Here is a 15,610-nt window from a genome sequence, read left to right as displayed (position 1 = left end):
GATAAGAGGATACAGAGAAGTGCAGAGAGACAGAATAAGAGAAGATAAAGTGAAAGAGACACAGGAAAACTTTCTCCTGTCTGCTTCTGTAATTGAATGTCAGCATTAATGAAGCTCTTCAGACTGTAAGTAGCTCGAGCCTAAAAGCTGTGCTGGTAATGGAGTGGTAACAAAAGAAACACAGAGATCGATCAGCAGCTCAGTTGGACACAATCAGGAAATCACTTTGAGAGCAAACTGATCATCAGGTCTGCTGGAAACAGAAGTGACCAGCTCGCCAGTGAGAGGAGTTAAAGCCTCTTTATTCCAGTCTGAAGCCTGACACACACTGTAGGAGTCAGCCCAATATATGACAGGGTATAGAGGAGTCTGCAGCAGGGAATGGCTGTTAATCATCATCATGGTCTGTATCTGCTGCTCAGCACTCTACATAATAGAAGATAATCATAACACTCCATGATCACTGTTGAGGGTATACATCTATAATTATCTTTATACTTATCCAATCACAGTCTGAGCAAACAGGACAGTAGATCACATTAACATGTACTTAAAGAAACACAGATTAACCTGTAATGTCTGGAATGTAATGGTAAAGTGCAACTTGGAAACAGTTTGAATTGAGAGCCAACAAGCTCAAGTCTCTTTCATGTTAATAATCCCCTGCTGCTTATTTCACTCAGTAAGTGTTCATCATCTGCTGAGTATCAGTGTAATCACACAGGTACAGTCACTCACTGTTCCACCTACTCTGTCATCCTCTAACAAGGCAGCTGAGAGGCTTTATGGTAGTTAACTTAGTGGAGGAAATCAAAGGGAAATATTCTCTCTGCAGGAAGAATCTGCATTTTCTGGATCAACAATATGAACGGTTTAGTATAATATTATATGTTTAAGTCATCCATTACTCTGCCTTGTAGTTTTTTTTAAATCAGGCTGAGTTCATCTGCAGGTGGCTCAATGCAGCTGTAACACATCATCCATCAGTCAGTTTTACATGTTTAGTGAATGTAGGGGTGAGGAGTTGAAATATTGAACAGAAGGTTAACCAAACCAGTCTGTGATGGATCATGTTTAATCACTTTATATCACCAAATAAAGCTACATATTCTTCATATGCTACTATTTATTATAATCCCCATAATCCTGGTTTGCTTTCAGGCTTTTGTTTCCCAGGCTTCCTCCTTCATTCGTGTGCACTGTGTAATGCAGCCAGACAGCCATCTGTTGAGTTCCCCAGCTGGATTTAAACCTTTGACCCTGTGATATGTTTCTGGCTGTTGCATATTTCATCTGTCGGACCAGGCACACAGTGAAACACTGAGGGAAAGTAAAGTAGCACCAGTGATAAAAGCGTCCTTGTCTTCTCCTGGCTGCAGCTTTAAACAGGTGAAGTGTTCCAGTCAGTCTGACACCTTTTAGCTGTCAGGGATTCAACCGCAGATAAGACACATGAAGGAAAGACTTAAAGGGTGATTCAGTTGTGCTCCGTCACATGCACATCCAGAGGGAACAACTCCTCCATCACAGAGATTCTTTGAGAACCTCCTGTATCATGTTGTTTAGCAGTTTGAAAAGAGAGTTGAAAATGATGGTGACCTGTATTTATTGGTGGGCTTAGTAGTGATCCTTAGATCTGCAAATATGAAGAATAAAAGTTCTGGTCCTGGTGGAGATGGATGGGCTGTAAATGTTGCTCTGATAGTGCAAAGAAAGCAAGATCAGTTTAAATTAATTTTCTTTCCACTTGAAGTCAGTTTTGGAGGCTCTCCGGCTCTCAGTGTCTCAGTGTGAGACTCCAAATGTAGAAGTGACAAACTGAACAGAAGCGTGCAGACTTTATCAGTCACTGAATACTTTATATTGAGAGGTCTCTGGCATATGGAAGAATTATCCTATCTTTATTCAAGAGCGTAGATTTTCAGTTTGAGAGCATAATTTGTCTTTCTCGTGCTCAGATTTGTTCTCCTCATGCTCACATTTTGCGCTCGCACTCAGATTTCTGCTGCTTTCTTTCAAAATGTGTGTGTGCACTTAAAAATCACATGCTTGTGCTCACATTTCTTCTTCTTGGACACAAACATTTTGCTCGCACTCAAATATGTCCTGTGCGCACTCAAATCTAAAGTCTACGCGCTCAGATCTCAACTCTGCGCTCGCAAAACTTTTGTGCTCGGACTCAGAACACGCACGTCCTCTCAGGTTGAGGTGTCTGCTCAGACTGAACGATGTCCCGCCCTGCGCATAAACAAGTGTGTTTCACCAGCCAATAGGGAGACAGCTAGATTGTAGGCCGGTCTTTGGTGCGTTGCCTCGCCTTTTTGAGCGCTCCGTCGGGGCGGGTATATGGTCTGTTTGTATAACTTGTTGCAACAGTGTAGCAACATTGTAGTTGTAGCAATTTTTTTTTTTGAGTTGTAGCAACATTTAGCAATGCACTTACTTGAGGTCTTTGGCCATCCATCTGTCTCCCATTCATTCGCTGCCGCGCTCCGAATCCTGCTCAAAGTCTTCTTCTTGTGAAAGTGAAAGTATTACCAACATTAGCCTAATTATGCGCCCCCTGGCTTTGACCGCGTAAATAGGACGATGTTACACGTTGCAATAAGAAAATCAGCTGGTTACACGGATTGTATTACTGTTACATTAATTTATCAATTAAAATTTTAAATCATAATAAGACATGCAGCAAGAGTGCGGCGGATGGGATGCGAACCGGCGTCCCATGGTTTAAAATGCAACAGATGGTACTGTACTTCACCACTGGACTATCGTGACACCATTGTACAGATGAAAAAAAAAAAAAATATATATATATAGGTCTATATATATATATATATATATATATATATAAATAATAATAGAAAAAAAAATATATATATAATCTAAACTACCATAACTCTTTTTAGGACTACTTAAGATTAATTCTACATAAATATGCTGCGTTTTAAATAGGTGACGATTCAAATAGCTGGCTAATATGGTAAATTGGTGTATTTTAAGAGAGAAGCAGTTTTACAAACAGACCATATACCCGCCCCAACGGAGCGCTCAAAAAGGCGATGGAACGCACCAAGACCGGCCCACAATCTAGCTGTCTCCCTATTGGCTGGTGAAACACACTACTTCAAGCGCAGGGCGGGACCGCGTTCAGTCTGAGCAGACACCTCAACCTGAGAGGACGTGCGTGTTCTGGGTGCGAGCACAAAAGTTTTGAGAGCGTAGAGTTGAGATCTGAGCGCGTAGACTTTAGATTTGAGTGCGCACAGGACATATTTGAGTGCGAGCAAAATGTTTGTGTCCAAGAAGAAGAAATGTGAGCATAAGCATGTGATTTTTAAGTGCACGCACACATTTTGAAAGAAAGCAGCAGAAATCTGAGTGCGAGCGCAAAATGTGAGCATGAGGAGAACAAATCTGAGCACGAGAAAGACAAATTATGCTCTCAAACTGAAAATCTACGCTCTTGAATAAAGATAGGATAATTCTTCCATACTGGCAGCTGTCATGTTCCTCACACACTCTCTGACACACACACACACACACACACACACACACACACACACACACACACACACACACACACACACACACACACACATCCTCTCTTCCTCTGTTAAAGAGGAACTTTACAACCTGTAAATCTTGTGTCTGCTGACCTCCAGAGGTTTAACTTGTCACCACGCTGCAGTGAAGTACAGCTTTGCATCACTGTTGGGTTACAGCTGGAACAGACTTTACAACCTGAAGGGACAGCTTAATTATTTTCCATCTTTATCAGTCAGATGTTAAGTTCCTCTTTAAATCATCTCTGGTTTGTAACAGCAGCACTCATTCATACACTGCCCTGTTCCCTTTGATTCCCAAAAAGTATGACATACTCACTGATGGCTTTTCTTCATGAGATGAGGATCAAGCATGAGATGCAAATGCTCCTGATGATTTTCATATTGGCACAAACCCACAACAGATAGATGTAGATTTCGTGTTTGTAGTAAAAACAAATCTCATCAAGGTGGCAGGTTAGAAAACTGTCTTTTTCTGTTTTTCTTTCTAGACATTTCTGGTCCCAGCAAACATTATTCTCTATGGGAGAGTTGGCTGAAGTTGCTGTCACATTGAGGCTCACTGAGCCAAATCTATACGTCCGATTGACTCCAGAGTAGGATGTCTGCAAAGAGCACAAATGTATCTACAATCTGCCCTAGAAATAATTCATAAAGACTGAAAGTTGTGGGAAGGAGCACTTGTTGTTTGAAATAATTTCAAAGAAAATTCCCAGCCTCTCTCAACTGTAACTGTGATGTCATGCACTCTAGAGCTAAACATTCCATCCAATACACACCCATTATAAACTCTGAAAGGTTCTGAATGAAATCACAAAACTTAAACGGCAAAGTCGTGAAAGCTGTAGTTGTGATGGAAATGCCCATTTGGCCCAATATAGTTGTGAATCTCGTGACCCGTTTAAACTTTGAAGCATGTTTCTATGTTAAAAAATAGTGAATTGCCACAACCCCAAAGTGAGGCGTTTCAGAGCTCTTTTCAAGTCCATCTCCCATTCATTTCAATGGGCCTTAAATTTTTATCGATTTCCACGAAAATTGGGAGTTGAATTGGCATGAAAAATACATAGCACACTATTCCTGATCATTCTGCACATTTTAGTATGTAACTAAAACATGCTTGGAATACGAGTCTTGTTGTGGTTGTCCTGTTAAGCCACAGTGAACTGTCAGGCTTTAATTCTACTACCTTCTGATATTAAGTAACTTTGTGTGGCTTTTATTTTGAAGAGTAAACACTCTTGGTTGCTAGGCAATGAGTGCAGCATTGGATAGTGGAGGGGCACACACTATCAGATGATATCTAACAGTTGAGAAAGGAGATTTAATGGAGAGTGGAACTCTCAAACTACTCCTTTTTAAAAAAAAAATGTGTGTAGGTGTAGGTCCAGAGTATATTAGAACACATAAAGTATTAACATTGAGATATAAGTCACACACACACATCAACACACATAATACAATTATAAAGCAGTACAAAGTTTGTTTATACAGTGTAGAGGTTGGCATCTTGCCTCAGTTTTAGTTTCTGCATGTACATAAACTATATTAAACTTTATTCCTGCTGCACACTCTTCAGCCAACACGTGCTGTTTGTTTGAGAAATGATCTTGTGACAGACACAAGCAGACCTGAACACACCTGGAGCAGCTGTCAACAGTCTCAACAGGCCTTAGCTCCAGCTCACTGATATGGACCTGACATTTACACAGAGAACAGAGATTCTGCTGCCAAGTCACTGAGACTCCTGATGTCTGATCAGAGAAGAGGACTGTCTCTCTCACAATAAATTATACTCTGATTATGATAAATAATGATTCAAAATGTTTGATTCTCTGAATTTTAACACTGTGGTTGTCATGGTAACATGCAAATGTTCAGATAAAATTCTATTTGGATATATTTATTTTAATTGCATGCAAAGAAAAGCAATTTTTGTTTAAATATTCAGCCTGTGTTTCCTGCTAGCCTCAGTAACAAAGTAACTGTGACAATGGAAGAGCTTTAAATGAGCCGAACACAATGTTTCATATTCAGCAGAGGAACTTTTAGATTAAGTTTTAATGAACATGACAGATGAATCACATCATAAGAAGAGTTTCCTCCTGCAGGTGAGTGCAGTCAGTCATCAATCAGGAACATTTCTATCACAAACATAGTGAATAAATGTGGAGCGACACTCACAGACGAGTTGGTAGAAAAACAAAGAGCAGAGATCCAGAGATCCTCCAGCGTGGACAGAGTGGAGACTCTGGTGGTGCTGAGGAGGAGAAGCTGGAGCAGCAACAAATAGACCTGTTTCACATCCTGGTTAGCTTCTTCCTGTAAACTTGTTTCTAAAGTAAATCTACTTGACAGGAAGTGGGATTGAATGCAAGAACTTCCAAAGTAAAAGTTTTGAGAGTGATTGAACTAAACTGTGACTGAAGCAGTGGTGTCTGCACATATAGAGGGAACTCTGCACTGACACTGACTCTGTCAGAGGAAGATGAGCTGATACTGTGTGTTGTATGTGAAAAACACCATGAAATCAGTTTAAAAGAAATCTAATGTCCCCTGGGATGTTTGTGGTGTATTTGTGGAACAAACCTAGAGTAGTGTGTGTGTGTGTGTGTGTGTGTGTGTGTGTGTGTGTGTGTGTGTGACAAAGTGTGAGAACAATATTTTCTAGCAGCAGAAAGAGAACGCCACCACAAGGTACATGAAGCTTTGTATTATCCCATCTATAGTCCTGTAAACTACTTGTTAAACTGTGACAGAACCTCTGCTCTGAAAACAGTCCCGTCCTGCTCAACATGAAACAGTGTTTTCTCCACATCACAACTGTGAGAGGATCTGCTGCTATCGACTGTGTGCCATGAGAAAAACACATTGGTTTTTTTATACATTTAGACTTTAAGAAATGTGTTGATCGGATACAGATCTGAACCCAAACAGGAGCATTCAGCACTTTATTCATGAATATATTTATTTTATCTACATTATGCTTGTTGTTCTTTAATAATTTAGTGCTTCAGAGTTCTCCCTGGGGAAGGTGCAATTATTCAAGATTTAATTTACTGAAAACAGATAAAACTATTTTCCAAATCATTAAGTCCTGAATATCTGGTGACACTATTTATTAATTCCCTCTCTCTCTCTCTCTCTCTACACCTGCCCTTAGATAAACTGTGCTAAACGTGCAAATAAATTAATAACAAATGTGTTCTGAAATACCTACAACTGTACTGATGAACAGACTTTACATGTTACATGAATACTGTGGCTACGGTCATTAATAAATGTATTCATGGTGTTCTGGTTTTGAAGAACATCTGTTAGCAAAAACACATCTGGAGGAGAAAACAGCTGCGAGCAGTGAGGTCAGTTCTGGATCAAAGTCCTGGACTTTGTTTGTGGTTGTTATCAGCTGAGAGCTTGTGAATGAAAAGTGGAACAACAAGAAGTCAAGAGGTTCACACTGTTATTTCTGTACATGTGTGGGCTATGAAAGAGAAACAAGAGTGTAAAGGAGTTTTTCAAGTCTTTGGAGATCCATGGATATCAGCTCTGAATATCTCTTATGTACTTTGTGTTTTCTTGGGAAAATACTTCCTCATTGCAGCTGTATGGATGAACAGAAGGATCATTCCTGGTGTGTTCTGTGTGGATGTTTCTTTCTTCCTGTTGGTCCTTGCTCAGTTCCTCCTCAAAGCTGCTCCCTTCCTGCTCAATGTTTGTATGAAGCTGGAGTGAAAAGGATCAGAGCTTTAAGCCTCAGAGAGAGAAAGAGACATGTTTTCTGTCTCTCCTCTGTCTCAGCCTTCCTCAGCTCAAGCCAATGAATTTCTTATCTGCTGCATTCTGGGAAATTGGTTTCGTCCATCTACAGGTGTTCTGTGTGTGTGTGTGACGAGCAATAGGCTCTGTCCCGATCACTTCATTTAGTTCCACATTTAATGAGACAAACAAGCAGTGAGTCTGCAGAGGGAAAGAGAGAGAACGACTCAGAGAGATACTGAGAGAGAGAAAAGCTGAACTTTAGTCAGCCTGAAGGTAAAAGCTTCATTCTCTGGTTCTGTTTATAAAGTGATACATTTCTGTACCAAATCCTCACCTCAGAACCCTAATTTACATATAAACAGGAATACAGTGCTGTGAAAATAAACTGTCTGAGGCTTAGTGTAAATCTGACATTATATCTGCCTTACTGATGAATCAGTAAATATAACTGAGTGAGTGAAGAATGTATTCATATAAATATGTCATTTTTATCTCAAACAGTTTCAGTGTACCAGCCTCACAGTCGGCCTCTGTCATTGTTTCTATGAACAGCACAATGTCTGCTGCTCTCCTGTCTTATTATTCTGAATGCAGTTGGTAAATTTCCATGTCAGAATAAAAGCTGGAGGAGTTTTCTGGGTGCAGATGGATGCAAATCCTGTCCCTGCAGCAGATATAACAGATTATTTCTGCATACTGTTATTTAAATTCAATCACATTCAAATGTATGTTTCCTCACAGAGACTCACACACACACACAATCTGCCGCACTTGTTATACAGAATAAGACATAAATCACAAAACAATAAATATACATACTGAATGTTGATTCATTTCTCACCAACTCCAGATATCAGCATCCATTTGACAGAGCTGTATTAAATGTTGCATATTTCACTTGTTAGCTGTCATCAGCTCCATTAAAACAGGAAGTAACCATGGTAATTGTTGACATAGAACAGAACAGTCTGGTGTGTGACATCACAGTAGGATTCTAGAATGTGTGACACATCAGAGGCATGTAGCAGCAGATCTACTGAACCACTGAAGACCAGGATGGATCAAGATCAAACAACAACACAGACTTAAAGACAATGACAGATGGATGATTCATTTTCTGATGACTGATTGATATTTCATCATGTGTCAGTGGCTGAGTTCACTTCACAAACTGTCAACATGCAGTGAGCCGTGACAGGACAGTGAACTTTATTGTTGGACCTCAGCTGAAGTTAATTAGCTGTTAGCATTCAGAACAACTACATACAAGTTTTGTGCAGGTACAAATTATTTCTGTTGTGGAGTTTTAATCAGTAATTTTGCTCTCATCATAGTTTGTAACAGGTGTTTTTTTGGTTTTGTGAAACATCGACGATATCAACATTGTTGGGCTTCTGGGGGCTGTCAGGATCATTGTTTGTTGTCATCATATGTGTTTCCTTGGCAACCTCACTTCTTTTGTGTGATGCCCTATTATTTTCTTATCAACACTGTTTACGCTTCTTCTATTCAAGTATCTTTCAAGTGAACACTTATGTGTTTGTGATGAATTAATTATAACAATGGTGTTGGTGTTTATGTTTTAGAACAAAGAGAAAACTATATTCACATCTATTTACATTTTGATGAACATATTCTCTTCTCTTTTTCCAGGTAAGATGAACATTTGAACCGACTCCTTTTCTGTGTGTTTCTTGTGTTTGACACACAATTGTCTGCTCGTCTGACTGAGGGGGGACAGAGGCTGTAGAAGTTACACAGCAAGAGTAAGACACACTCACACACACACACACACACACACACACACACACACATCTGTGTACTCGTAAAAAGGCTGCATGAATCTTGGACTGAAACATATGAAAGACTATTGAAGTTGAAATGAATGGGAGATACTTGATGTTGCTGTTGTAGTTTGGAGGTGTGGTATCAGTGTTACAAAGTTAGTGATGTCAGACGACTCTGCTGTTCAACAGCTGGTGGCAGTAACACACAAACAAATGCAGCAATGACAGTGAAGAAGAAGAGAGGCTCACTGCAGAGTGATCTGCAGCTGTTTCACTCTGGAACTTATATTGAAGTCAGAGAGTGAAAGCTTCACATTTTAACATTGCACTGCAGTGTGTGTTGGAGGCCACTGGGATGACTGCTGTTTATCCACAGCTGTCTCACAGTGAAGCTGATGACAGGACTCGCTCTTCTCTGAGCTGGCTGGTGGGGCGAGAGCTGGCCGTGGTGCTGTAGCTTTGTGAGCTGAGCAGCAGGACTCTGTGGTCCAGAGGACAAAGGGCTTGTATCCCAAACATCCAGATTCTTCAGCTGAGAATATTATGAGCGACACAACAGAAACTGGATGACTGTAAATTAAGTTGTTCACTTGTATCTCAGAGCCAGAGACAGTTTTTCTTGTTGTTCCTCTTCATTCAGTGACAGCACTCAGAAACACACAGAGGAAAACATGCAGCAAACTTGTTGTATAATCTGTCTGCAGGAACACATTCAGCTCTGAATCAGTGCATCAGGCGCTGCTGGTTGGTTTTCATACATAAGTGTAGGTCTCTGAGTGAGTACAGCCGTTCCCTCTGCAGCCTTTCAGGCAGTAATTCTGGCAGATAGACTGATTCAGTGGCTCCACTCTGAATCAGTTCACGCTGCATTTCTGTTTGGAAACAAACATCAAGGGAAAAGGGATAAACAGACAAAGAACAGCAGAAACTATGGGTGTGTTTGGGACAAAGTGTGATCCACTTAGGTGACAGCGACACAGCCCACAACACTCGTTACCATGGTGACAGCTGTGAAGGGAAATGTGCATGTGGAGGTCAATGAGGGTTTGATCCAGTTCAACAGTTTCCCTCCTAATGTGATTCTCAAATACTAAATCAAATTTTATTGAGAGATTTTTCACATTATCAGCAAGTGTCTCAGAGAATAAACCAGAAGATTTTACAGAACTCATAATGAGAATATTTCAGTTTTATCCCATCAGGATCTGCACTCCTGCACACCTTGAAAAGTTTAACTTTTCTATAAAACTCTTATTCAAACATTTTATTGTTCGTCAAACTTTCTCTCAAATCAGAGGATCTGAGAGGTGTGAGGGTTTTTGTTCTCACATCCCAAAAGACTAAGAGCCTCAGCATCTTTCAGTCCAGAGCCAGATACAACAGCAACATTTCCCTTTTCAGATCCTCATCAGGTTCACCACAGTGTTAGTCACACAAACTCTGTTCTCTCTCCAACCTTCTGAAAGCAGCTGAGTCCACCTTCCTTATCGCCCAGAGCAGAGAGGAAAAAAGTAGGAGAAAGAATAGAAATGAACAAATAGAAGAACAAAAACACAAAGTAAAATAAAAATTGATTTAACATTGTATTTGTAGAACTAAAGCTTTTCAGGAGAGATTGCTCGATATGAATGAACACTGTGGTGGAAATGTGGTTTCAAGCTAAAAAAAAGACAGGATGAGTAGAGGGAGGAAGATCAAGTCAAATGAAAGAGGCAGAGAGAGAAAGAGGGAAAACAAAAAAAAACAGGAAACCAGAGGGCAGAAAGGAAATAAATAAAGAAATACTCTGAAATGTTGTTTCATGCGAGTCATGACAGGGAACAGACATTTTCATTTTTATTCTGTCACTATTCATCTGTCACCTCCTGCAGCAAAACCAATTCTTCATAAGAACTGTTCAAATTCAGCTGCAGTTAAACTTTTTATCTCATATAAATTCAAATAATATGCACACAGAGTATAAAAACAATTCTGCCTAATATAATTAACAGAGAATAAACTTTCAACTTTTAAGCTGCTGCAGATTACAATAATACCAATTTTGCTCAACACAGACCAAGCAGCCCTCAGTCATGTTGCCTCTTCTCTATTATTTTGGAATAAATGTATTGTCTATGCATGCATTAGTTCTTAATTAAGTTCTTCATTCAGGCTCTGTTTCATCTCTGTAATGCTGCCACCTCAGGGCTCTGCAGGATTACATGTATTTAGAGCATTTACACTTCAGTTCCACCAGAGACAACAATGCCTCTGGACTTCATCACATATCCAGAATTTACATGCACTGACTAGAAAACATGAATATTCATATACAATGGCAGTAAGTGAAGTGGTGATTTGCACATAAACTGTATGGATGTTGATGAGGGTAGAGGAGGACTGTGAGGTACTTTGACTGTGGTGTCAGTGAATAAAGCTGCAGGTCTGTGATTAGACTGATCTGTAATAAGTTGATTCTCTCCAGCTGTTTGATAGAAGAGGATCAATTCATGCCTCGTTGATGTTTTTACTCTTTAATGAGTTTCATATCCAACAGCATTTTAAGTTAATTTAAAAACCATCAACTAATGTAGAAAAAAAGGGGGAATGCCTCAGTCATGATTTCATTTGTTTTTCTACCATGTAGCTGTTCTCTCACAGAGCCATCTAAACCTTTGCACGTATCTCACAGGTTCTATTACTACAATGCAGCATTTTCACAGGATGTTACATGTGTGAGGATTCAGCTGTGTAACACCCAGTGTTGCCACAGTTACCTTGAAAAGGTAATCCGATTACTGATTACTGATTACTCCTTTAAAAAGTAACTTAGTTACTTTACTGATTACTTGATTTTAAAAGTAACTAAGTTAGATTACAAGTTACTTTATTAGTTACATTCAGCAGCTGCCGCCAACAACCCCTCGCCGCCTCAACATAAAAATGACAACCAGTTTTAAATTGCCAATACTCATTTTATTGGAAGTGTATTTTTAACAGTAACGTACAAACTTAAAAACAATTTCCTGAAAAAAATACATGTTTTTATAAAAAATAAAATAAAGACAGTCTTTCTTGACTTCACTTAAAAACAAATACTCTTTTTTAAATAAAAAATAAAATAAAGACAGTGCAAAAATGCACAAAAAACCGCCCAAAATAGTTTTGCCTTGTTTCTCATGTACACAGTGAACTAGAACGGCCAAGACAGTCTCACAGACCGTTTGGGTTTTTCTTTTATAAATAACTTCGTTTACATTAAAACTACATGTCTCTCAGTCGGCGACTTTTCCTAAATATATGTGTTTGATGGTTTCTGAAGCTTACAACTTATATATAATAATATATTAAAATGAAACAAACTCTGAGCATTTATACCCCGGACTGCCAATAGCGATCATATTGACTGCTGCATATAAACGGCAGTTATAGACCACTTTGTCCAGCTGTGCTGTGTGAATCGCAAGAGAGAAAGAGATGAGATACCGGGCGCGTACGGGCAAAAACTGAAGGAGGAGGATCGGATGGTGGCTCAGGTAGCGATGAGGAAACTGTCACTGTCAGCTGCACACCTGTCAGCTGCACACCTGTAAGCAGCTGTGCTCCATGCAGACATTTCTCAAACTTTATTTTGTAGGCTAAGGACAGACTAGATCATGATTGTGTTGGATATAAAGCGCCATATAGTCATCCTTACTGATTGACTTAACGTAGCCTGAAGGTAGTGGGAGTGTCTGTTGTGAGTTTAGGGGGCACGTCAGCCAGAGCTGTAGTGTGTGTGTGAGTGAATGAGTGAGTGAGACTGCTGCCTGCTGAACAGAGGGTCGCAGAAAAAGGATCTGAAGTGCCCGTGCAAAAACCCGCAGAACTGATCCGAAAACAGCCCAATTTTATCCACCCACCCAAACCCATTTTTACCCGCAAAATAGATTGCAAAACCGCCGATCGACGTCGCTCCCCGAGTCGCAAGAAGAAAGCAAATATATCGTTTTACTAAGGAAAATGACAAAAAATAGTAACGCACACAGTGACTTGGATAAATAACTTTAATCTGATTACTGGTTTGGAAATAGTAACGCGTTAGATTACTCGTTACTGAAAAAAGTGGTCATATTAGAGTAACGCGTTACTAATTAACACGTTACCGGCATCACTGGTAACACCAGTTCTCAGATCACTTCATCAACTTCTATAAGACTTCAGAATGGACTTCAAGGCTCTGCTCCTTGTTTATAAAGCACTAAATGCTCTCAGACCTGCTCAGTGATTATGAGCCAAACAGGTCTCTCAGGTCGTCTCACACAGGCCGCTTTCAAGGATTAAAGAGAAGTGTGGGGAAGCTTCTTTTACCTTTAATGCTCCGGTCTCTGCACCAGCTCCAGATGACCTCAGATGACCCAGTGTGGACCTCATTTAAGATGAAAATGCTGCTTTCATTCTTCTCTTCGGTGTATGAGTTGGTGAGGTTTAATCCTTTTTGTTGTCTGCTGCGTTCATGCAAACCACACTGAGTCTGTCTGCAGGAAACTGAAACAGTTTTATCCTCCTCTTCCTCCTCTTCCTCCTCTCTGTCATGTGAGTAACCTCTTGCTCAGACAGCAGTGTTGATCAGTATAATCATCACAGAGATGACAGCACAGCAGAGCAGTGTAGACCACCACTGGACTTGTTGATGCATGGAGGCATTATTTCCACCTCCCTGCTGTGAGCTCCACAGAGCTGCTGGACACCTGCTCTGCTTCTCTGAATGCCAGCTCACTCCCTGTTGTGGGATTTGGTGCCAGTCTCTTCTGCTGTCCATTAGCAGCATGTAGCCAATTAATATTGATAAGTTTGTTGATGTTAACCAAAGGTTTCAATGGAGTCTAACAGCTGAATATCAGAATTGTAACTAATATCATTCCTGATCATAAAGTTGATCTCCTTGATGACCACAGACTCTTCTGTCAACAGAACAGGTACAGAGGACAGAGGACATCACATCAGCTCAATCTGAATTATAAACTGTGGAATAAATCATTCTGTAGAAACATTACTCCAGAGCAAAATATCCTCCAAAGAAAAAAATAGACAAACTTGAAATAAACTTACCCAAACAGTCTTTTGACGTCCTTTAATCTTGTCTCATAGTTTGATGGTTCAGTGATGACAGCAGGTGCAGCACAGGTGTAACTGCTTTAGTTAACGATGGCTCAGTTCCACTGAGTGTCAGTGAACTATAGCAGCCCAGGACCTGACTCATCCTAATCATCTTATTCATTACACCTGTGATGCTGGAAACATTCAGTCACACTTAGGCTACGTTTACACGAGGACGGTCTGAACAGAAGATGCAATAGTGGCGTCGCGTCTTCACTTTTTATTCCTCGTTTAGACGAGCATTTTCGGGAGGAAATCTGCGTGCATACGATGACGCAAAAGTGTGTGAAATTCGATTGTATGCATGCCAGGCGGCATCACTTAAAGCGATAAGAGCATCTTTGGGCATGCAGAAGTTTTCACGCCACACATTTTCATCAGCTTCTCCTTCCACAAAGTTATCCACCATCCACTAGATCTCCCAGGTCTCGTTCACAGCCGTCTGGCTCGCCTCCAACGAATTGCTGCATCCAAAATGTGATAGAGGTAATTACAGATACTTCTCTGTTCACTAACATTATCTGTACATATCCTGTACATTTGGTGGAAAGACTCCTGTAAGTTTATTAGAGCTGCCAGAGCAGCTTGAAGGTCCGACGCATGGAAATAATCTCACGTTTGTTTATTTTCCTGTACTGGAGCATGTATGTGACGTAAACACATATGTGACGTGAGCAGATCTGAGCAGAGTTTTGCGTCTTGGCAGTGTAGACGGACACGATACGGCGGAGCGCATTTAACTTTTCCACTTTGGAAGGTGGTTTCAAATTTCTGCGTCTTTAAGCCCCAAAAACGCTGCAGATAAAATATTTTGTCGTTTTTACCCGCGAGCGTCCTCGTGTAAACGGGGCCTTAGTACTGAAGCAGCTCCTGAAGAATAGATGTGCTGGATGATAAAAGTCACACATTAATTCCTACATCACACTACTCTCTAGCTCTCTCAGCTTGGCCAGGTGAATGTCACAGAGATCATATCCATATTTTCTACAGTATGTTAGAAAAAAGTGACATCAGCAGAGATCACTCTGAAAATGTTGTGTCTCCTTTCTGTATTAGCCAGTGATTACATGTCTTGGAAACAAACAATGGAGAATTAAATAACACTAATCATCACAGTGTTTACAGTCCCCCAACACACACACACACACACACACAGATAAGACAAACACCACTGTGACAAATCAAACTGTATCATCTGGTGTCTCAGTGGAACATCAAGTGTTGAAATGTGTCGGAGGCTGCTGTTGTTGGTGGAGTCACAGATGTTATATTAATAAAACAAAAATTGTATCTGGTGTGACTCAGCAGAGACTGTGGGTGTTAGCTGTGTGTGTCTCTCACAGGGCGTCCTGCCTCTCCTTCCACTGTCTCCACCAG

This window comes from Centropristis striata, chromosome 4 (assembly GCF_030273125.1).
Source record: "Centropristis striata isolate RG_2023a ecotype Rhode Island chromosome 4, C.striata_1.0, whole genome shotgun sequence".
Classification (NCBI taxonomy): Eukaryota; Metazoa; Chordata; class Actinopteri; order Perciformes; family Serranidae; genus Centropristis; species Centropristis striata.
Note: the sequence above shows the minus strand (reverse complement) of the source record.